This window comes from Symsagittifera roscoffensis, chromosome 2, assembly GCF_963678635.1.
Source record: "Symsagittifera roscoffensis chromosome 2, txSymRosc1.1, whole genome shotgun sequence".
Lineage (NCBI taxonomy): Eukaryota > Metazoa > Xenacoelomorpha > Acoela > Convolutidae > Symsagittifera > Symsagittifera roscoffensis.
The window spans coordinates 18,382,762-18,407,542 of record NC_087063.1 but is presented as its reverse complement, the minus strand read 5'-3'; the positions used below and the strand labels follow the sequence as shown (position 1 = coordinate 18,407,542).

General features: G+C 32.4%; 2 protein-coding genes across 2 annotated transcripts in view; both read left to right on the top strand.

Annotated features, from left to right (window-relative positions):
• The window catches only part of LOC134840599 (F-box/LRR-repeat protein 2-like), a 382,029-nt gene that overhangs the window by 146,045 nt on the left and 211,203 nt on the right, over positions 1 to 24,781 (top strand). The gene's annotated exons all lie outside the window — the stretch shown is intronic.
• Positions 19,629 to 24,781, top strand: part of LOC134839024 (innexin unc-9-like) — a 38,451-nt gene continuing 33,298 nt past the window's right edge. Inside the window, exon 1 of the mRNA XM_063854416.1 lies at positions 19,629 to 19,840. The gene's annotated coding sequence lies outside the window, so the exon portion shown is untranslated. The remainder of the gene's footprint in view (positions 19,841 to 24,781) is intronic.

The following is a 24,781-nucleotide window of genomic DNA, read 5'->3' as shown; positions in this document are numbered from 1 at the left end:
CTTAATTTTAGGAGGAGTTAGATGAGGAATCAGAACCTTACTCAAATCTTGTAAGCAATCTACTATTTCTTTTTTCTCATATTCTGCAACTTAGTTTTAATAAAACAAGGAGTTACAATGCCAATAGGCTTCATCCTCATGAAGGAAAATTTCGGAGAAATTAAACTAAACTGTCAGTGAGTAATAAAGGAATTCGTGCTTGTCATGGATATAGTTTCATAGAATTTCTGGAAGCTATTGATGTGCATCATGTCAATAATAGAGTAAATTCCTTAGGAAGAAGAATAGCGTTTTCTTTCTATAAAAGGCTTGCCATTGATTTGATTACTTGTGAAAAACTGTGACTACCAAATACGAAAAGTCGAACTAGGGTAGTTTGATATTTACCCAATTCTTACGTTTTATCTAATAATCCAAATAAGTCTAAAAACTTTTGATTGTTCGATGTTTACCAGACAACTTTTAGTAGCTGAAATAATTATGAAACTTTCAATGGAATCCGGAAAAGAATGCAATTCAATACAGTTTTATGAAAACTAAGAGAGAACAATTATAATTCTATCTCTTCAAAACCATTTTATTCGGGATTATCTTTTCATTAAAGCTCCAATAAGAAGAATAACTGCTGCAATGAATACACATTCAGATGTTGCGGGTTCTTTTCATGAAAATCTTATCAATTATCAGCTATTTTATTTGAGAAAAAGTAAAGTTTTTCCGGGTGAAACAGCAATTGTTTCATTAGATACAAACTCTCCTTGTCGTCACTATGTTTGAACAATGAAAGCAAAGCAGTTTAACAAATATTTTCCAGTTCTTTCTGTTGAAGACTTTTAAAATCACTAACTTCTAATTTTGGACTTGATTTCATTACAAGATGCAGCTGAGCATTTTTTTACCTTCAGGAAACATTTAAATGCATAAGATCGATAAAAGAAAAATTAGGAACGGGGATAAAATTTTCACTCTATGGTAGACTTGCCATTGGTTTGCATAGTTGTAAAAAAAAACGACTACCAAATACCAAAAATCGAAATAAACAAATTTGAGCTGAACCCAGTTTTTGCATGTTATATGATAAACCAAAGTGTAAAGTTTGTTGACTGTTCGTCGTTCACCGGAAGGAATTTAGTAGCTGAATAGTTACCAAAACTTGAAGTGGAATCGACAAAGGGACCTTATTCCTTACAATTACATTGCAACTCTAGCATAATCAATTCCATTCATAATTCCAAGTCGTCAACACCAGCTTATTCAGGAAAACTTTTTCAATTTCGCTTCGATAAAAAGAATAGCTGTTGCATTGAATACAAATACAGCTGTTGCGGGATCTTTTCAAGAAATATTCTTAAGTATCACTTATTTAATTTTTAAAACGAAAATAGTTTAAATTTTTGCGCGGTAGAAAAGCAACTTTTTTTCTAGATATAAATTCTCCTCGTCAACACTATGGATGAAATCCAAAATCACTATATCCTAATCTTTGAATTGATTTCACTATGAGATGCAACTGAAAAGTTTTTTTTTAAACCAAAATTAAGTGAAGAAATGGTTCAGAACGAAAAGAAATATTTGATATGTGAAAGGTTATCAAATAAGCAAATTAATTTATTGAGAAAAGTTGCTGTCTCAGAATTTTTATGCCAATTTGAAATTTTGGGTTTTTTCAGTTGTTGTATTGGTATCTAGACATCAATGCTGAAATGGTTGAAAACGAATGCTGAATGGTTGAAAACCGAGAAAATTTACAACCTAGACTGTAAATTATTCTTCAACATTCTTTGTTCCATAAAAAAAAACTTTTTTAATATTGTAGATTTGTAAAGGACTGATAATTCATGGACTGTCCTGTAGATAAAATGATTCCGTTTTTTGTTTTGAGAATGAACAGAGTACAACGCAAAAAAAAAAGTTTTTGTATCCTCGACTATATTTTGTTCTATATTATCACTTCATATGCTAAGATATAACTAAATAAGATTTATATAAAAGAAGAACCAATCAAATGTTTTGTTTATTTCTTTTTTCTACACCAAAATAATTCTTTTTTCTGTCAAATTTTTTGCTACGGTTAATCTCAATTAACGTTTATCGTTTTAATTTAAACTTTTCATAGTTCTCATGAACTCTTTTATTTTCTAAGAGACTTTTTTCCGGGGTAAAAAGTTATACTGTAAAAGATATAGTATCACACAAATTTTTTTGTTCTTTTTTTGTACACTAATTTTTTTTATATCTTTGTTAGAGTAAACTTTTAGTATCAAAAAAATAAAAGATAAAAATTTGTATGATAATATATCTTTTTCAGTATAACTTTTTACCTGGGTAGAAAGTCTTTCAGAAATTTAAAGAGCTCCTGAGAACTTCTGAAAAGTTTAAGTTAAAACGATAAAAGATAATTGAACTGAATAAGCTGGTGTTGACGACTTGGAATTATGATTGGAATTGTTTTTGCTAGAATTTCAATGTAATTTTAATGAACAAGGTCCCTTTGTCAATTCCATTTCAATTTTTGTAACTATTCAGCTACTAAATTCCTTTCTGTGAACGACGAACAGTCAGCAAATTTTAGATTTTGTTTTATCATATAACATGCAAAAACTGGGTTTAGCTCAATTTTGTTTTTTTCGAACTTTGGTATTTAATAGTCGTTTTTCTTACAACTATGCAAATCAATGGCAAACCTGAAGCCTACCATAGAGTTAAAACTTTATCCCTGTTCCTAATTTTTTCTATTTTTGATCTTATGCATTTAAATTTTTCCTGAAAGTCAATAAAACTATATCGATGACAAGCAAGAGTTTTTTTGTTACTCGCTGCCGACAATTTGACTTTGTTCAAGAGTTTAGCTTTGAGAGAATATAATCCATTGGGGTTGTAAGTTTTTGTATTGTGAAAATAAACTTCAATTTTTGACAATAAAAAAAATAGTAGATTTTTTATTTAAAGAAGGAGGGTGCTGGCTCCTATACTAAGTATTCCTCTGAATTTGCTTTATTTTCAGCATTTTTCTCTATAGTCATCAAACTAGATTCCCTCAAAAAATTGAAGCTTTAATTTATGATAGAGACACTTATATCAAATAGAGATTGCGATGCATCTCACATTGGAATTCCAGCAAAAACAATTCCAATCATAAATCCAAGTCGTCAACACCAGCTTATTCAGTTCAATTATCTTTTATCGTTTTAATTTAAACTTTTCAAAGGTAAAAAGTTTTACTGAAAAAGATATAGTTTTATACAAACTTTTATCTTTCATTTTTTGATACTAAAAGTTTACTCTAACAAAGATATTAAAAAAATTAGTTTACAAAAAAAGAAAGACAAAATTTGTATGATACTATATCTTTTACAGTATAACTTTTTACCCAGATAGAAAGGTTCTTAGAAAATCAAAGAGTTCATGAGAGTTTTTGAAAAGTTTAAATTAAAACGATTAAAATTAATTGAACTTAATCGTAGCGAAGAGTTTGACAGAAAAAAGAATTATTTTGGTGTAGAAAAAAGAAATAAACAAAACATTTGATTGATTGTTTTTTATATAAATCCTATTTAATTAAATCTTAGCATATGAAGTGATAATAAAGAACAAAACATAGTCGAGAACACAAAAATTTCTTTTTTGCACTGTACTCTGTTCATTCTCAAAATAAAAAACGGAATCATTTTATCTACAGGACAGTCCATGAATTATCAGTCGTTTACGACTCTACAATGAAAAAAATTGTTAAAAAACTCCGTTAAAAGCATAAAAATAGAAATAAGACATAATACGGGTGAAAACTAAAACATTTTGTGTCCGTAGGATTTACACAAGTTGTTTCTATTGTTCCGCAAAAGTACGGATAATCAGTTTTAATTTTTTTTACTTCAAACGAAATGTTTGCTCAAAAATCAGCTGTTTTTCTCATTTTTGATTAACATGTAGGACAGTGTGAAAGAAGTTGTGGTGCTCTCACACAAACTCTTGGGAGAACTGCAACCCTCTTTTGCTGCAAAAAGAATCCGAACAGATTTTAACTAAAAAGGCAGCTTAATAGATTTCGGGAAGTTGTTAAGGGACGAAAAAAACTCAAAACAATTTCTCGACCAAAAAGATGTTTGAACAAAAACATTTTGAAAACAATTGGAAGTTCAGGTGAAAAAAAACTTAGTCGTAGAACCAGTATAACCCTTTTTCAAAACGTAGGTCGAAAAGCAGTCGCTCTCGCAAAGACATTTTGACAATATTAAATGAAATTCAATCAAATTAATCATTTTCCGTACGGAGCTTTTACAAATACCTCTTTGGACATTTTAATTTTAAAATCTCAAATATGGAAACGCTAATTCATCCTACACACTAGAAAAATATCCCAATTTTTCTCTAGGCGATAGCAGTAATGAATCGATTTTGAGATGCATTGTAATCTCTATTTGAATTAAATGTCTCTATCATAATTTAAAGCTTCAATTTCTCAAAAGAAGGTTGTTTGATGGTTTTCAGAGAGAAAAATCAGAACCCAAAGCAAAATTTCAGGAGGAGTTAGATGAGGAACCAGAACCTTACTTAACTTTTGTAAGCAATTTACTATTTCCTTTTTTCTCATATTCTGCAACTTAGTTTTAAAAAAACAATGAGTTACAATGCCAATAGGCTTCATCCTCATGAAGGAAAATTTCGGAGAAATTAAACTAACTGTCAGTGAGTAATAGAGGAATTCGTGCTTGTCATGGATATAGTTTCATAGAATTTCTGGAAGCTATTGATGTGCATCACGTCAATAATAGAGTAAATTCCTTAGGAAGAAGAATAGCGTTTTCTTTCTATAAGAGGCTTGCCATTGATTTGGTTATTTGGGAAAAATTGTGACTACCGAATACGAATGGTCGAATTAGGGCAGTTTGATATTTACCGAATTCTTACGTTTTATCTTATAATCCCAATTAGTCTAAAAATTTTTGATTGTTCCATGTTTACCAGACAACTTTTAGTAGCTGAAAAATTTATCAAAACTTTCAATGGAATTCGGAAAAGAATCCTGTACATCACAATTTCATGAAAACTATAGACCTGTTCTTTATAATTCCACCTGTTCTTTATAACTCCTGTTCTTTATAATTCCATCTCGTCAAAACCAGTTTATTCGGGAACATATTTTCACTAAAGCTCCAATAAGAAGAATAACTGTTGTAATGAACACAAATTCAGTTGTTGCGGGTTCTTTTCATGAAAATTTTATCAACTATCAGCTAATTTATTTGAGAAAAATTAAAGTTATTCCAGGTGGAACAGCAATTGTTTTATTGGATACAAGCTCTCCTTGTGGTCATTATGGTAGAACAATGAAAGCGAAGCAAATCAACAAAAATTTTCTAGTTCTTCCTATGGAAGATTTTTAAAATCACTAACTTCTAATTTTGGACTTGATTTCATTACAAGATGCAGCTGAGCAGTTGCAGTTTTCAGAACTTACTAAAAAACGATTGCAATTACAATTTTTAGGGTGTTTTTTCAATTTTGCATTGATAATACCATTTTTTGCCAGTTCTAGTCCTAGAAAACAGAAAATCACAGCTGCATTGTTGAAAAACCGAGAAAATTCTACAACGTAGACGGTAAAGCAGTGTTCAACAATCTTTGTACAGTGTTTTTGACGAGTCAGGACCTGAATTCATGATAGTCATCAACGTCATGTTTTTTTGTCTTATACGTCTCAAATGTATCATCGAATGATTCTTTTTGTTTGCGGATGTAATTTAGGTAACAGTTGCAAAGATGGAAACAGCCTATTGAAAAAATTCATAACTTTAGTTTCAAATTTTTTTGGATCAAATCTAGCTGATAAAATCAATCAACAACCGAAACAATTATTACAATAACTAACTCAGCTCCAACCAATTATAGATATGAGCATGGGATGATGATTTACTACTTTGCTGATCCTTTAAGAACAAAAGATCAATATACTCTTTTTTAACAACAAGTTATAGGCTAAAGGTTCTGAAAAAATACAAAAAACAGATAAATTTTGTGGACTTGATGCAATTTATTCAGAATTTTTTCTTTTTAAATTCTATGAAAGAAATTTTATTAATCACGAGATTTTTCAGTTTAAATTGTGATTTATTTTTTTTTGCAGAAGCTTTTATCTTAATCTGGTCATTTTAAAAATTTTCTTGTACTGAAGCACTTTTTAGCAAAAAAAAATCATCGTGATGTCATCTGGTTGGTGAGGTCGACTTTAGAGCATTCTCAGTAAGTCCTACTTGTGAGTTAGGCCATTTCTTGGAGTATACTTGAGGGTGACTTATTGAGTAAAGGGTAATATTGATTACAAAGTTTTCTTTTTCTTTTCAACTGGTGATTTTGTTAGTTTAGTTTTTGTGGTTGTGTCAATGTATTTGAATCAGCTTATCAGTGATTAATGTTCACCTGAGGCTTAATAAAGTTGCATATAATCTTAACTGAAATCGGGATTTGGTTTCAAAAGAAAATATTATCCATCTTGATCTGGTTTCAGAACAATGGATGTTTCCTGTACATGTTAGTAAAACGTTGGCGTTGAATGAGCGGCGGTGTTTAGTTAAGTTTTTTCAACGGGTTAAAGGAAACTTTGAAAGCTGTTAAAACCGGTTTGAACTTTCGTTGTTATCAGAGGCTAGCGAATTTTGAAAGGATTGATTTACTACATTTTGCGGAGACAAAAATGCGGAGAATGCCGTGCAGTTTAATACCTTTAATACAATAAGTAAAATTAAAGAAATGAGGTGATATATACTTTTAAAATATGAATATAAAACGGTGATGCGGGTTTCGTGGTGGTGTATGTTTTGCGAAGTTTCTTGGTATAAAATTGTAGTAAGTGTGAGTATGTACTAGTTTAGTTTTTTGCATGAGCCTTGAAGACAATCCACAACTCGTTCTTTTGGTTTGGGGAAATAAAATGTTAGTTCGAAGTTACCAAAACGGCTAAAGTTGGATTCATAAGCCATTACATTTTATGTGTGGTCAATAAAGTGATTTAAGTGTTTGTCAGTGCGGTGGAATCAAAGGTGGAGGTAATCTTATATTTTTTGATTTCGTTTAGCTGTGGGTTGACCTCGGCACCAATATTTTATGATGAGTCTTCCATGTGTGTGTGGAACGTTGTGATCATAATAAACGATGGGCATTTGTTCAGATTTTTGTGCTATTGAGTTCGTCCAGGTTGATTGAGCAACTGAGTTGGCAAATAATTTTAGCGTGCAAATCTTCATCAACGGATTTTCTACTAGGACAGAAAAATTGTGTTGATTTTGTGATTTTTTGATATAGTAGCTATTTCAGGAAAACCATGGCATAGATGAAGTAGAAAGTCAGGGGTTTAAGTGTTTTTGATGATTTCTTTGTTGTTTTTGTGATGTAGATGGGTGACTTTTTGGAATTCTTGGGATAATTGATGGGTACTGAGAACGCGTGCTGCTGTGGTTGGAGTATTAGTGCTAGAGGTGTTATCAATTGAAGAAGCGGAATAAGTTAATTGGTGAAAAATTTTTGGTGAGTTACCATTCTGGACTACTTGTTGCTGTTGGAACAAATTGTCTAAGTCAGGTTGAAGTTGGTCATCGGTTATAGGGCTGGGAGTATCTCCAAGGGGGTCGGATAGTGGTGAGAGAAGAGGATAGCATGAGTTTAGGAGGAACTAGAGTTGGAAGGAAGGGCAATGGCCGGCCTTGTGAAGTGTTAGGAGGAGTTAGTGGTGTAGAAAATTTAGTGGTAGGACTGGGTCCGGAACCGGAAATTCATCTGGGACACTTACTTCTGGAGTCTCGAAATAATTGAGACGGTTAAACGCGCTTTCTGTTGAATCTTCAGAATGCATGTGAGATGCATTAGATGATATAATGAAAAAAATTGAAATTAGAACCGGTAGCAAAGAAAGTAGAAGATCATGGGTGAAAGCGGAAGAGGACGAGCGATAAAACTTAGAGGGGTTGGAAAGAGATTGATGGAGGGTTCCAAGTGGTCGCGCTAAAACCATTGCCTTAGACGAGAGTTACACTATGAGTTTGTTCAATGATTTGCTCGTACAGACCTTATGTATTTTTGCGGTTCACAGATGATGTGAACAAATTGGTTCCTTTTGCTATCAATTTAGTATTAGAATGTAATTCTAGGGAAACCCTTCTTTTGTAATTTGAAGGATTAAATACTTTTACAGGATTAATTTTACGTGAAATTTGTATTTGTAGTGTTGTTGTTGGTGTATGTGTGTGTTTGTTTGTTTGTTGATCTGTGGTTAATCTTATGCATTTTATTTTTTTTCATTATTTTTATTGTATTTATTGGTTTGTGCATCTACACACAAAATTTCAAAAACGAAAAAGTTCTCAAAAAAGTTCTGAGAAGACTATTAAGGCAACGCTTGCTTGCCGTTTGATTTTGTATGATTACACATGTGTACTGTACTCTCGTAAGACGTGGGAACAAAAATTCTGAGAAAAAATACATTGCATACAGAATGTTCAATGTTTCTAGAATGTAATAAGACAATCCTAGAAAAATTGAAAATAATCCTTTTTGTCTAGGCAGCTAAAGGTGTTTATTGGCGTATTATCTTAACGTCTACATTTTCTCCATTACGGTACACAAGAATCCAATGACATATTGTGTGCTCTTTCAAATAGTTTTTCTAAAAATTGATTAGTGAATTGACATTGGATTGTCTCCTTTTTGTGATTGGTGATTGGTTCTGAAAATTGTTGGATTTGAATTTGACGTCTGATTTTGAGAACATACTTTTTGATTGAAAGTCGACTTCCTGGTTTCTAGCTAATGCACCAAAAAACTTGAAGTGTAAACCTATTTAGTTGTTGCATTAAGGTAGGGATTAGAGTTTTAAGCAAAATTTATCTTTTTCGGGATTGAGTCGTACTTTATTGCGGCTATATTCTGATCCACATAGAGCAGCGGTATCACAAATATGTTTTCATCGTGAATTGATATTTAAGAAGTAGCATGGGTAGCATCGTTTATCTACAAAGACATATAGGTTGAAACTTTGCTTGTTCAAGTGTAGTGCCGAAGGAAGTTTTCTTCCTAACCTAATTGCAAGTGATTGAAGAAAGTTATCTTCGTAATCTGGTGCAAGTGATTAAAGAACTTGTTTTCGTTCTAACTCGATGAAAAATGATGAAGTGTTTTGAGTTCTGAATATATCTAAATGTCTACTAAATGTGTGCTCAAGCATCATATCTGATGTTTTATGATTATCACAAGGAATTGCTCTAAAAATGTTTGATTCATTTGTGATAATTCTTGAAGACGTATACTGTGATGGTTTTCTATACAATTTGTTCATTTATGTTTCTTATGTTTCTTATATAGTAAGACGGTTATATAAGATTGCTCAATATTACGAGTTTTCTTAGTTGCTGTGTCAAGAAAAATGAGTTTTTTTTTGTGATATATTTTATCCATTTTCAAATTCTACTTGAACTTCTGCGTTTTGTGGTTTAAATTAAATTTTCCAGTTTTTACAGGCCGATTCTGTTTCTGGGTAGGTTCGCAAACGTGTTATATGATTTTCATTGCATGCAATGATTAGAAAAGGATCCACTGAAGTTTTTCGTTGTCCTGGTATAACTGTGTTAATTGGCATTGCTTCTATAAAACAAAATTTATAAAGAAGTTGATGTATTATTTGAAGATACAAGTGTACGAAAATCCTGAAAAAGGAGTATAAAAAGTAGTATAACCGATTAATTTCTTGGTGTAATTATCGTATTTATATAAAAGCTCGGTGCAAATGAAAGCAGGAGATAAAGTTCGTACATTGACATCTGATTGAGAAAGTGAAATGTATGAATTGTTAAATTGTTTAGTTTTATTGTGGTTTAAAACTCTTAAACCAGATCTTGTTCTGCCAACAATTGTAAATTATGGTCTTATTTATCCTGGTGAACAGCTTGTCTATTGTTTAAATAAGGTAAAGTCCAAAGCCCAATTATGAAGTCCTGTGCTATCAGAATGTTTTACGCATACTAGAGGCGGCTCTATCTAGGTGTTTCAGTCAGGTCTAAACGGTTTGTTTGCATTTTGGGTTTTTCAATGTCTATCAATTAAAGTTAGCCTTAGTTCTGTTGGTGATTTTAGGTCCTGATTTTAGGTCGTGATCTGCTTAAAATATCTGTTATATGAGACATACGGCCTATGAGTTTTCTTTAGATGTGTCGTGGTAACTTTTTTTTCAATATTTTCGATTGTGGGATAACTCGAAATAGAAGGGTGGAAGGTGGAGAAAGTAAAGTTGATAGAGAAGATGATGATATTTTTAATGGATTTTCAACTAATTTAATAACTAGATTTACTTCACCTTACGGATCATGTTGGCTCATCCTAGATGGAAGACGCTCTGTACGTGTTGAAGGATAAATAGGTTGTCTCTTCATTGTGCCGAAGATAGGGTAGAATCTATATGTGATGATAAATGTTGTGTATATGGTGGGGAACTTATATTTTGATGAGTAGAGGTGTTTGTTATGGCTTCTGATTGTTGTGTTGAATATATTGATGGTTCTGATGTGAAACTTATGTTAAAACGGATTGTTGGTAATGTAAAGTTTCTGTTTCGTATTGGATCAATTATTTCTTTATCTATCGTTATTCCTTGTGATTGATTCTGACTATGATCTATTGTTCGTTCTAAATTCTGTGAAAATGAAGATAGGTGTTAATGTTGGCTCGTGTTGCGGTTCGCTTATTGGTGCGTGTTGACGTGCCGGAGTGATTGACTCTGAAAATGTTAGTTGTTCTTCTTCAGGGTTTTTGGATTTTTTTACAGATAATTTTCGGGTTCATGTGTACGGACGTATTAGACTTGTGTTTTGATTATCGGTTATTTGAGTTTTCGAGTTGAAGTTTGAGTAGGTTTTGGAGATGGGGGATTGGGTAAGAAAGGTGACTAGCAGCTTTGAGTTTTGAAATATGATTTCTTCTTCTTTTAAGACGTGAACTGTTCCTTTTAGTACTTTTTGACAAAAATAACTAGCTTGACGATTACTAATGAGAAAATAAGTAATGCTTGTCTTGAACTTTGAAAAATATGTTTGATTAGGAAATGCTATCAGGTTTCAGAATTTTGTAAGAAAAATTATAAGTTCTTTTTTTTTATTAAGATATCCTAGCTTTACAAGGGAATTTTGGTTTTTATAAGAGTTAGTCTAACCTGGTAAGGTAATCAGTGATTTGGGAAAGGTACAGTTATATTTTTAAAAGGGTAGAGAAAACTGAAAACCCTATACCAAAAACAAAACAAAAATTCTAACAAAAAATCTGAAGTATGATTGAAAATGGAAATGAAAAGATTTAGAAAAGCATCAAAGTTGTAGAAGAGACTTTCAGCAGTTGATACAAATACTTCCAAAGTAATCATTCAGAAAGTGATTTCATTTATTCGAGAGGTCTTCATTAAATCCGTTATCTCCTAGGCAAAGTTGATTTCGTTTATTGGATGTCAATGAGGTGTTAGAAGTAGAAAGGTAATGATAAAGGATTTCGGTTCGAATCATTTTTTCAAGTTTATTGTTTTTTGGTTAAACAGGGATTTTTTGAGATATCTTTGCTTAAACTAGGTAATTTGGTATTTATTCATTGCGCTAATTTAGTTTTTTTTTTTACTTTCGGGATCATTAGTCTATATGATTTCGGTGATTTTAGCTGGGGCTTGTAGGGAGGGCTTTAAATTGTGAGATGAGTTTTTCTTGGTAGTTATCAAATATGAAGGTTGTGCTTGTTTTTGACCTTGACGTTCTGGATGTAATGTTAGAATTTATCCGCTTAGAATATCTGTTATATGGGACATACGATCTTTTGTTTTTCTTTAGATGTGTCGTGGAATTCTATTTTTTTTCCAATTTTTTCGCTTGTGGGATAACTGATTGATTTTATTTCGTAGCTTGATTTCTCAGTCCAGAAGATTGACGATGTGTAGATTTTTCCTTCTTTTGGTCTAGTTATTTGTTCTTGTAAATTAAAGTTTGTTTGTACTTCAGTGATTTAAAATAAATCTGTTATTTCTATAGGGGTATACTCTTTTGGATGATAGGGTAAGAGATTACTCCTCTGTTGTATAACTTCCTCAATAATTTTGATCAGAAAGTTTATCGGTAACATCAGCTGACTTTTCTACATTTTTATAGATACTTTTTGAAATGGTTGCAAATTTTTCGATGTTCATTGAAGGATTGCGAAGTTTGGTTTAAGCACGAGTCTTGCAATTTTTCAGTCTGAAGCTCATGTGAAGAGAATTGATTTGTGGTTTAATTTTTTTTATTTAATAACAACTGTTTTGTCTGGTATTTTTCATTATGTTTTTTTTCTACTTTAAATACATTCGGTATGAGTACCAGAGGCTAATTTTAAAAATTTTGTGTACTTGAATTGATCGTCATTGTGTGCTTGAAGTGGTTATCTATAACTTACTGAAATTTTGTTTGTTCGCAATATAATATGCCTGGGATTTTTTAAATCCATTAGCTGTAAACATTTTTGGCCTGAAGTGGTTTTTGGTTGAAAAACGTTTCCTATGGTGATAAATCAAAGGTTGTAATTAAATATAAATTTTCTGCAAATGGGAATAATTTAAAGCCAGCTGGCCTTTCAGTGTATTTCCTTGTCCTTTCCGTATATAATACATCTTGGATATTCTTGTGATGAGCGATTGATGCCTTCAACAATTCCCTCTGTCTATGAAGCATGTGAAGCTTCCTTTCATTGTTTAATGACATAACATATCATGTATTAGTGACACAAGTTTATGAGTTCGTTCTTTATAAACTCAGTCCCATTATCTGTTAGAAGGATTTCGGGTAAGCCAAACTTAGATATCCAGTGTTCTCAAAGTGTCGCGTATGCACAATAACCGTTATAATTCGGTAGTGGTTCTATAGCTACATAGTGCTGAAAAGCGTCTACAATTACCATAATATTAGTATACTATCGGGGTATGGTGATTTAGGGCGTTTAGTGTCGAATGTTTAAATTCTTGCTTTTCTGCTAATTGTTTTTGATGTGGGAAAGGTTTGTTCATTTGACATGCTAGACAGTCATTACACGTACTTTAACCCTAGTTGGTGCATTGGGGAAGAAAACGGGTTTATCAATATACATGTTTTTTTCTGAACCATACGTCCTTTTATAAGTGAAGAGCATATTATGAAAATTTATTAGTATCAAATTTAATGGTAAACAGTGTACTCGGGGTTTTGATATTCTATAGCACCTGTTTTTTCATTAATGGAGATATATTTTTATTTCACCTGTAAGTTTTTTATTTTTATCAACTTTTTTTGTTCAATTAACGTTTCGAAATTATTTTGTTTTCAAAAGATTTTATAGAAGGGTCCGAGGTGCAATTGCGTTTAGTATACAAACTTACTTAGAAAAATTAACAGGCCAAAGATTTCATGATGTTTTTTATTTGATGGTGGCTGTAGTTTTAAAACTGCGTTTATTCTCGATTTTAAAGGTGTTATAATTTTTCCTTTGATAATATGAAAAAATTCAAATCTAATTAGTAAAAAATGAGATTTATATGGGGCTGCTTTCATGTTTTCTGTTTGTAAGATTTTGTGGTATTTTTTGTTTACTGGCGAAAAAATTTTGTTTTGTTCAAAATAATCTAGAAGTCTATTTACTTTATCTTGCATATTAATTGATACTTTGCTAACGCTTTCTCAAAAATTGGGTCTGATTTAGTGGAAGATGTTACGGAGATGGATATTTTTCCGCATCACAATTCGATGTTGCATATACATCGAGACGTTTTCATAGTAAAAAAGCTAATTTCCTGGTTTTGTCTTGAATTATTAGATATCGCTGAAAAATAAACATAGTTAAAAAACATTTTTCTGATTCGTACTTCGAGATATGGAATATTGGTTTAAAGTGTAATATCTATATTTATTTTTTTTCACTGATACTTTTTTTTAGATAATCACTTAATAAATGTAGTAGTTTGGCAAGTAAGAATTAGTTTTATTATACATCATTTACACTGTATGCTCTTTCTGTTAGTGGATGGAGTGTGAAAGTTGTTTCACTAAATCCTAGAAGTCCCAAGGGACGAATGATTGTATTTAGTGAGAAATTCTAACATGTAGTTTGTTATCATCTGTAATTATATGCATTTTTTTATCGATGAAAAAAAATTATAAATCTGGCGGACTTCAAGATCAGAAAATTTAAGTTTTTTGTGTATTTTGATTTTTGTTGTATCGGTTGATGTGAGGTAGTGGGAAAGTTGAGATGTATCCAGTTAATGGTTTTAAGTGTTTTCTCTCTCTCTCTCTCTCTCTCTCTCTGTTAAAATGTAATAGAATCTCAAAAAGGTTAGTGGTTGGTTAAGGTGTCTGTGGAAAAATGTAATTGTAGTGAAAAATTTTCGTGTAGATATCTCTTTTATTTGATTTTTACAATTTTTTATATTAATTTTTTGGAAATTTTTTAGTGATAAAAGAAACTCCTGTTATAACGTTTTTTAAATGATTGTAATGTGAATTATATCTTTACAAGGCTTAACTAGAAGTTTGTGATTTTCGATTGTTTTAGTTTGTTGTAGTTGAAATTTAGCTTTTCCATAATACTGTATTTTTGAACCTTGTGCTGTTGCTAAGTGTCACGGACGAGACGAATTTAGTCGTTGAACTCCAGTCATTGTATCAACATTTATGATGTTTGATTCTGCGCCTTGTGTCAATTCAGAATTCTATATCTAGATCTGGAGCCTGAGAATTATTTGATAATTTTTGGTTTTCTAGAGAAGTGGTTATATCTGATTAGTTTTAATTTTGATACTTTAATTTTATGCTATTTTTATTGCTTGTTGATTTTCTGTAGTGTTCACTTTTTTGTATAATTTAGTGAAATGTTATCGGTTATGGGATTTTTGTTGAATCAACTGTTTGAATTGTTTCGGGAATATTGGCGTTCTTTTCTGATTGATCATTTGGATAAAAATAATTTTTCCCTTTGTATAAGTACTAGATTTGCTCGCCTTCTGTAATTATTTCTCGCCGTCTCGCGGATTTTTTCGCGGTCTGACTCTTGCGGTCTGTAATTATTTTTCCTTAAATTATAATCAACTTTTGACTTGGTTCCATAACGATTGTTGGAGCCACTTCTATTGCGATTGTATAGGTAGATACTAGAATGGTCGTTTGAAAAGATTCTAAAACGTTTTTTTTTAATGATTGATTTGTACTGTAATTACAGTAATCACTTCTGTTTGAGTTTGATCTCGAAAAATTGTTATTAAAAAGGCTATCACAGCTATTGGAACGACTCTATTTATTTTGTGTTTTTTAGTATTAGTTTCTTCTGTCTGAAAATATTACTCGAGAATTCTTATTGTATGGCGATTTTGATCTATAATAATTAGAAATTGAGGTAATGGTTTTCCTGAATTATTATTTTTTTGCATTTTTTCTTCTAGGTTAATTTTAAACTTTTTTCATATATTGGCTAAAAGGTTTATTTGTTTTTTGTTTTGCTGGTCGACTGGTTTTTAATATGTTTTTGTCGACTTTTTGCGATGCTGTGTCCGTAGTGTCTAAAACAATTACATCATTTTTTGAATGAGGGTTTTCGTTTAAAAATTGGGTTCTTATCGTATATGTTATGTAATCGTGTAATCTTTTTTGCTAGTCTATCTTCAGCGTCTTGTATATTGTTTATTTGTGTTGAAAATGTTTGAGTATTTAAAGCTTTTCGTAGTTTTAGTTTTTCTGTTTCTTCTAATTTGAATGGTAATTTGCATGTTCTAGTTTGTCAAGAAATTTTCCTAAATCAATATCTGGTTTGCGAATGGATGAAGGATATGATGCTTTTTTTATTTCTTTTTTTCGTGTTTCTGATGTTAAAGTCGTTTTTAAAGTTTTTGCAATTTTTAGAATTATCTTAGTCGAAGAGTATGCTTTTCGTACCAACGTTTCTGCTTTTTTAGCCAGTTCTTTTATTGTTTCGTTTGATAAATTGTCGATTTGATTACCTAAATATTTTTGGTGTCGTTTTTTTTCTCTTGGACTTTTTTTGAAACTTCTTGTGTAAAACGCTTACAATCGGATTTTGTTTTTATTGATTAAAATGAAAACTTTTTTTTTCGAGCAGCTTCGTTGAGTGTGGTTTGTAGTAACACTGTACAATTAGGAACCCAATCTCAGCAAAAAGTTATATTTATAGGTTCAGGGTCTATATATTTTTTGTATTTGCTGTTACGGCATTCAAGTAGTCTTCAACAGAACATTCAGAGTATGTTCCTGTGAAAACCATTAGGGGTTTAAATGATGTAATTGATGGTCCGTCCATACAGAATGGATTCAAGGTCATTTGTAGTGATTCATCTGCACTTGATATTTGATTGAATATTGTGAGTTGATGTCTACTGAATTCATATTGTTGTAAAAAAAAATATGCTATTGGCATTTGTCTATTCATGGCTTCAAGTTGATAGCTTTGAGTAGTCATTGGGTTTTGTGTTGGTATCTTGTGGTTTAAAAATGTAGGAATTAGTTTTATTGTGTGATCAGTTTTTCGTTGTTCAGTTGTTTGTGAATCAAAATAGGGAAGAAGCCTTGATGGTCATATAATTTAGGTCAAGTTAGTTTCGAAAGTAGAAAATTTGAGAATAGTAAAAAATAACTATAAAATTATTTTAAAAAATAACATTTTTGTAGGGTTTAGATGAAAGAGTCAGAAGGAAAGAAGTTTCCTTTCAATAAACGCTGATATCCAATGACAACTAAAATTTAAACTATTTTTGTTTATTTTTTGTCCGTTTTGTGATAAATTTATAAAAATGAAATGAAACTTTTGAAATGCTATTTGAGAAATGAAGTTTTGAGATAGATAGGTTTGTTTACGTCTATTCGGTACTGGTGGTTATATTGGCCTCAGTTGATTCAAATTTTTTGTTCATTTTTTAAGGCTATTTATATTTAAATTGATGGCTCATATTCATGCAGCTATCATAGAAGAATTAGGGTTTACTGCACAAATTGCTTTTCTGCTTGTTTTTGCTTTGCAATACATATGTGGTTTTCATCTTTTTGCAATGGAGGGTCGTCATGGATATTGGCTCGTCTTTAGTAGACTTATTAGGACGTCGAGACAAGCTAATTTTGTTTCTTTATTTCTAAAATTAAGTTAGTAGTAGGTCTGCTCGAGGCTCGTTGGTCGCACCAGATGATTTTAGGTCCGGGCTGATTTTCTCATAGATAATTTTTTTTGGATAGGATACTCTGTCTGTTCGTCGCGCTAACTATTTTTGGCCGGATAAATTCGTACAACTCCTTAGTCTAATATCAATCCTAACTTTACTCTTAAATCCTATTTTTCCTTGTCTCAATAGTTCTAGAGGTAATCTGGTTTATCGCGAGGTTAGAGAAGAGAAGAAACCAACTGATTTCAATCTTATTTCTAAATTCTCTAAACCTCCAGGTTTTCAGATTTCCAAATTTAGATTAAGGTTTAGTTATAATTTTTGATTGGTTAGTTAATAATATTTTACAGTGAAAAAATATATTATTTAAATAACTAGTTTCAAGCTGGTTCCAAAATGTTATATGTTTAAAAAATTAAATCTGATTTCTGCTGATCAAGCAACTGTTCATTTTAATACTTTTTCATATTCAAGTGACTGCAGAGCAACATCTGCAATTCAGAGTGAAATAACAATTGAGTGAAAATGCTAATTCCAGGCAAAAAAAGAGTAAGCTTATTGCTATGTTATACAAGCTTGCTGAGCAATCGAGCTAACAGAACAGCGCTTAAATAAACAGTAAAAAATCTCGGCTTAGAGCAGTTTGTTATTTTCAGGATTTTGTTTTGGCTGGAAAATGTTGCATAATTTTTCTAAAACTCAGACATGGATTTTTGAGAAAATGGGTATTTCAGAACTTTTAAAGGATTGGACCAATAAATTGTGCAGCCATCCGCACCTCGAAATTAGAAATAAGATTGTTTTCGTGCATGTTTTTTGAAAAGTGGAAAAATGCGCGTAAGAGACCCAATATTAGTCCCCCCCTTTTACCCCGGGTATTTAGCTCTACCTTGCTTTACCCAATGTTTCAATCAGAGACCGGCTTTTACTTGCATGTGTGCCCTTTAGCATGCGGCTATTAGCGCAACTAGATTTGAGTTTGATGGGGGACTATTTGACCACATCTGTTTGCGCCGGTGCCGGTACCATATATTTTACATTTTCTAGACATTTTCTGATGGAGTCCGATGTTAACGTGATCGGCCCTGATACGCCTTTTCTTGTGGAATATGGTATTAACCCGCACAAAATTACAATTTCTCAAAATTGGGGAGGGGGGAGGGGGACATTGGACAGAATAGATTTACTTACAAATAAAATTTACTTTGAAAAATAAATTGAAACATTATTTAGTTGATTCAAAAAAGCTAAGAAATTCTGTTCTCGTTTTCACTGAAATTTTTCAAAACCAATTTTGTGCGTTGTTTATTTTATCAAATGTACATTTTAAACAGATCCGATTTGCAAAATAAAACATGCTTACGCTATATATTGATACTCTGCTCTTTTCGAGAAGCAAAACAATAAAAGATGAAGTTCTCATGTCCGCTTTACATTATAAGACTGATGACTCGTTGACTGTCAGATGCTACAGATGGCGTCCATTTCATTCAATTAATTGACTTTCTCCTTCACTAAACGTCGAATGTATTTTTGTTGTTCCTTTTCATGCCATTTATATTTACGCACGCGGTTATTTAGCTTTTGTTTCGTTTAATTTAGGCAATCGGTTACCTATTTGCGGATAATTTAAATGACTATCTCTTGTTTTGCGTTATTTTGCGTGAGGCGTTAAAGATAGAACGACTTTTATCTTTTTATGTATAACTTGTCGTGATGTCATGATATTTGATAGCGAAAGTATTCTACATTTAGTAACGGGGTCTAGGACAACAAGCCGACGGGACTTCAAGCCGACGGCACTTCAAGCCGAAATTAAAACTTTACAAGCACCCCAAAACGCTATTTTATCATCTGCAAAATGTTGCTTTTCTAAAATTTTGGCAAGTTTAGTCCATAGTAAGCGTTATTCATGACAATGCACCACTTGTGATTCGCATCCGTTAATAAAATCAGCCGGTTTTTGAAATGCATAAATTATAAACATGAAAAATGCCTTCAACCATATTTTACGTTTCAACTTTCCGGAACATCATTTGGAGGCTTAAATTATATGCAAACGCCAATAACTAGTGAAGAAAGATCATGAAATTGAGAAATTAATCAAAAAAGTTTTCAAATTGTTCATATTTCACGACTTATAAGGAATTATTCGGCTTGAAGTCCCTAATTTTACAATTCGGCTTGAAGTCCCGTCGGCTTGATGTCCGGCACCCTTAGTAACGCAGTCTTTTTGCGTGGGGACTATACTATGCTCGGAGTGCGGCCAGTATTTAGACAGCCGCGTATTCATACTGGTCAGTATTTAGACAAATACTGTTTCAACCAATCAGAATCGGGAAAAAACATAAATAATCCAAAATAAATAATAATTATTTATTAATTTCTTCTTTGTCTCGATTCTGATTGGTTGAAACAGTATTTGTCTAAATACTGACCAGTATGAATACGCGGCTGTCTAAATACTGACACGTAACCACTATGCTCTCTTCTTTCTTTTCCTTTTGACTCGACTACATGCAATTCTGCCCTGAAAGACTGCGATTTTCTGTGTTCAAATTCACTGACCCCATCCCCTCCCCGGCAGAGCCGAAGGAGTGGACTGTACTGCCCGCAAAACACTACCCATCACTCATCTGACTGTCTACATCTTTAACAGTAAGTTCGACTTTGATCACTCAGTAAAAAGTAAGATAGTTGGGTTTGCGTTGCTAAAAGTAGACGATCATAGAGTAGACAAAAGTCGTGAGTCAATATCAGAATCGAGATAAAGTAAACAAACGTACGAAATATGTTTTTTTCTCGATTGTGATGGACTCACGACTTGGTCAATTTTATGATTATCTATTTTTTGACCGCACTCCGGTAGTTGACGGCTCTATAATCGACCGGCCAATAGGACGACAGCTGTTATAAGACAACAACCGCTTTTGACGGGACTCTAAGACGACGCTACACGCAAATTCTCCAATTGTGTTTCTGAGAAATATAAAATAAAATTCGCTTAAATTCAAACTTTAATTTACAAGTTTAACTCTCATTTGTCGTCTCCTTGTCTTTTCGTCTTATAGCACCAGTTGGGTATATTCCTGAATTATGTAGATTATCCGATGAAAAAACTTTTTACCACTAAAGGTTTGGAAAAGGCAAGGCAGGGTTTTTTGTAATCGGGAACAAGACTTTTTAGATCTTGTTTACTATTCCCCCCTATTTCGATTTTGAGAAAATCAACTCAACTTTGGCGGCCAAATTTTCAATAGCTTAAAACAATTTTCAGAAAAAATATATTTAAAATTTTTTACGTGGGTATTATATAAAAAGTGAGTAATACAAATACGAACGCGCGAAAATGAAAACCCACTTAATTGTTGACATTTTTGAATTCCTTATTTTATACAGAAATGGTTGTCAAAAATAATACATGCATAGGGGGGGGGGTAGTTATCAAGGTCCAAAGGGGGGAGGGGGGGAATAGTTAACAAGATCCGACTTTTTTTCCGTTAACGACTTTTACACATTTCTGCTTCAGTACTGCTGACATGGCCACTTTCATGAAAATTCAAATTAAACTTTTTCTCAAATTCATTTGAGGTAGTAGTATTTAATTTTTTCAATTATGTATACTATTTCGGATTTGGGGTGTTCGTCCTAATTTCTGTCGGCTAATTTTCCGTTTTTTTTTCAAATGCAATTTATATTATCTGGTACGCTTTTCTAGTATTTTTTTCCAAAGCTTGGGTTTTTGATTTGTTGATACGAAAAGTAGTCTGGCAGGAAGTTTTGATCTAATTTTTTGGCATTTTTTTTTCAATTTCTCGAAAACTGCTCTTCCAAATCAGATCTTTCGAGTACAATCGAAAGTACAGGTTGTGAGGAAATTCTCCTGCTTATGCGGCTACGCGCAAATTTATTTACATACAATGTGATGGCACTCGGAAAAGTCAAACTTTTGACTTTTCGATCGTTTTTTTTTTGATATTATTTAAAGTTTTTTTAACAAATTCCCTCCCAAACTTCAGATTTTGGGTTCAATAAAAAAGATATATGGGGAGCTCCCCTGCATGAGCGGATAACCCCTTCTTAATTCAGCAAACTAAAGTTTTGGCCTTCGGAAAAGTCAAGTTTAAAATTTCTGACAGTTTTTTTGGAACTCCGACTTTTCTCAAAAAGTACCCTGCCAATTGCCAGAGCTAGATTAATGGTTCAATGGCAAAAACAGATTGTAGTTAATGGCTGCATAAGGCGCTACGCCCTAAATTTTGGGATCTTTTTGACTTACCCTACCAAATATGAGATTAAGGATAAAATGGGTTAAACCGGTTCTGCATGATTTTCCTACAGAAAAGTTAACTCCATAGTTGTTGTTAGAAATCATGTTATGTCCTTGGAAACGCCCTTATTCTGAAGTTTTCGCGACTTTTCTTGAAATTGACGCATTTTGTCTGGCATCAGTGAAAAATATTCTAGAAATAGCAAACAGTTACCTCCAATTTTTGCTGGACGCCTAGTTTCAACTAAAGTTGAATGTTGTTTGTTGTAATTTATGTTGTTCTTAATGTTTTTTATTTAAAATTTTGTAATTTACCAACTCTGATTTCTAATAAGTTAGTTGATTTTGTTTCGGTTAATTATGTTTCGTTCTTATGTTTTATCGGTTCTGCCAACTTATGTTGCATAATGTCAAGGGCAACTTTTAAATACTTTGATTTTTTCTGCTTTGGTCTTAAAAGTTTTGACTGTAAAAAATGTCATATATTTTTTCACTACAGTTTTAACATTTTTTCCGGTTTACTGAGGGTCGACTAATTTTTTTTGCCCTAGTTAACGCTAATTAGTTGTTTATCAGTGGTTTTCTAGGCTGTTCATGAGCATAAAAGGAGCCAAAACTGTGAAACTTTTGTAGATATAATTTTTGGACTATTTTTTTCAGCTTTATTTTTCAAAAACATGATTTTGTTGTATCACTATCTTGTAACGCATTGTTTTTATTGTAGCGCAAGTGATGTGAAGCTTTGCTTCGCATATGTGTTGAAATGTTTGGCCCATTTTTTGTACTTGACGCTTTAAAATAACATCAAAAATATTAAATTGATTCAAGTGTGATAGGGTATCCCAAGAAGCTAGTAGATTCTCAATAGACGCAAATAATGTGGTAATTTTTTCGCAATTTTTGCAATATTTCTCAATTTATTGCTCTTATGATGTTAATAAAAGCTAAAGCACCGAATAAAAGCGCGAATGAGCAGGGTGATTTACGTTTGAGATAAAGTTTAGAAAAAGAACGAAGCGGTGTCTACAGATTTACTTAATTGCTGCTTTTGCTTAGGACTGCTCTGTCTCACTTGGTTTCTACAGAGACCAGGCGCGGATCTATGAACTTCTCGAGAAGGGGCGGATTTTTACGTCGACCAAATTGATTTTCTGAGCTCTCCCAAACCAGTATAAAGCCGTGATTTGACCAAATTTTTAGCGCCGCAGGCAAATTTTTGAAAAAAAAAATAGGCCAAAAAAGGAGTTTTCGGCACTTTTTGAATATTTTTGACCGAAAAATTGCCTTTTTTCGGCGCGCACTCCCTCAAAATTAGTATATTTAGGCGCCAAAGGCGCCTTTAGAGAAATTGTAAGGTCAGTCAGCCAAAAATGGATATCTCAAAATAGTACAAAGACGGTAGCCTTTGGGTCGGCAGGGGGTCGAATCCCTGAGACAAGGGGCGTCCGATCAACCCTTCGCTACTACCCCCCTTAATCCGCAACTGATCACAGGCAGTTTTGTGTAAAAATTGTCAAATTTTGTTGGAAGGATTCGACCGAAATATAGATTTTTCTCTGCTCGCGCTCACCTATAAGAATTAGTACATAGTAGCTTCGAAGGTACGAAGGCCCCTTTTAAAATTTCGCAATTGGTTAGCCAAAATGGGTGTCTTGAAACCATACCAAAGGAAAAACCTTTGGTTAGTGAGGGTGTTGGCTCCCTGAGGAGGAGGTGTGCGCCCACTACCCGAAATCTGCCCCTGACTGTTTATTTGAAAGCTCTGATTTTTCAAGTTGCAGTCAAAGAACCAGAGCAGCTGTTACTTATGCTTAATTCTTTCAAAAAGAATACTTAAACCCTCGTAATTCCATATTGCTTATTTTTTTATTTGGTGTTGTGGAAAACTGTACAACAAACGATGCCCATCAAGAAGGCGGGTAAGTTCATATCAGCTAAAAAACAATCGCTGGTGAAATGTTTGTTTTTAAGTCAAGCTCAAGGAACGAATGATATTCTAGCAAATGTAGCCCCAGCATCAAAAACACATCAAACTTACGAACAGCTCAGTTTCTGTATGTTTACCTACACTGTTACTGATTTGAAAGTCGATTGAAACACTTGATTTATGCAGAATAACACATTTTTGGCGCAGTTGGATTTCAAAATTTAATTGCTAAAGCTTGCCGATCGGGAACTGTACCAATTTTAAGGAAGTTTATACAATTTTTTAATTAGAATCTTTTCCTAGCTTATTTTCCCAAGCAGTTCACCTTATTTTAGAAGAAAGATTGAAAATTGATTATAAGAGTTGCAGACCCTTAACTAGTTTGAACAAAAGGAGCAAAAGTTTTGAATTGTACTATAGAGATTTCAAGTACTTCGGAATTAAATATTTGATTAATATGAAACATTTCAGTTTCCTTAGAAGCCAAATTGTTGTTATTGTGATGAGAAATTCCACAGAATCAAGAGCAAAGTAATTAAGAAGCGTTCGATACGATCCATCATTTCTTTTTTATTAGAAATTTTAAAATAGAACTAATGATGAAAAATTGCCTTCTTTTAAAAGTTACTCGAAGCAAACCATTTGAGTTGAAAGTGCTCAATCCTCCCGCATGCAGAATCGAATTTCCAAAATTTCTTTTCCCTTCGATGGTTTATTTTTTGCTAAAAAAACTGACTTAAATAGATCAAATTGTTCTTTTAATAGTTTATATCAGGATTTTTCAATCATGATCAGGAAACTGACTTGGTTAATTAATAGTAAATTATCTTTCAAAATAATTAAAATTGTTGAAAATGACGTTTCAATTGATACTGCCTTTTTATCTTGATTTTGATCTCTAGATGAGTTATAAAAAGATTTAAGCTTCATCTTTTAATTATCTTGATGTTCACTCAGAGTATCAACTTTCTTTCACATGTCAAACAGATTTTGTACGTACGAAGCTCAGAAAACAATAGTGGCTTCTTTGCAACAGGCGTCGTTCTGTTTCAAAGTCAGATTTACTTGAATATTTTTGCTAAAGTATCAAATCAATTTTGCTATATAGATTGTTTATTCTTGCTCGCATGATCTACGTTTCCTTATTGCTGCTGCTCGTGAGTCAAAAAAGATAATTACGTTTTTTTCAAACGAAATTAGGATGGCATTCGACCATTCTTGTAAAAACAAGAAACTCCACTGCGAAATTTCTTGAATTAACTTTATCAATTTGAGTTTTTCCGTATGTGATCAGATGAACTAGTATGAAACTTTTTGAAAAATTGAACCTCAAGAACAAGATACATAAAGAACCAATTCTATACAGAGGTTATTAATTTTATAATTTTTCTGTGACAAAACA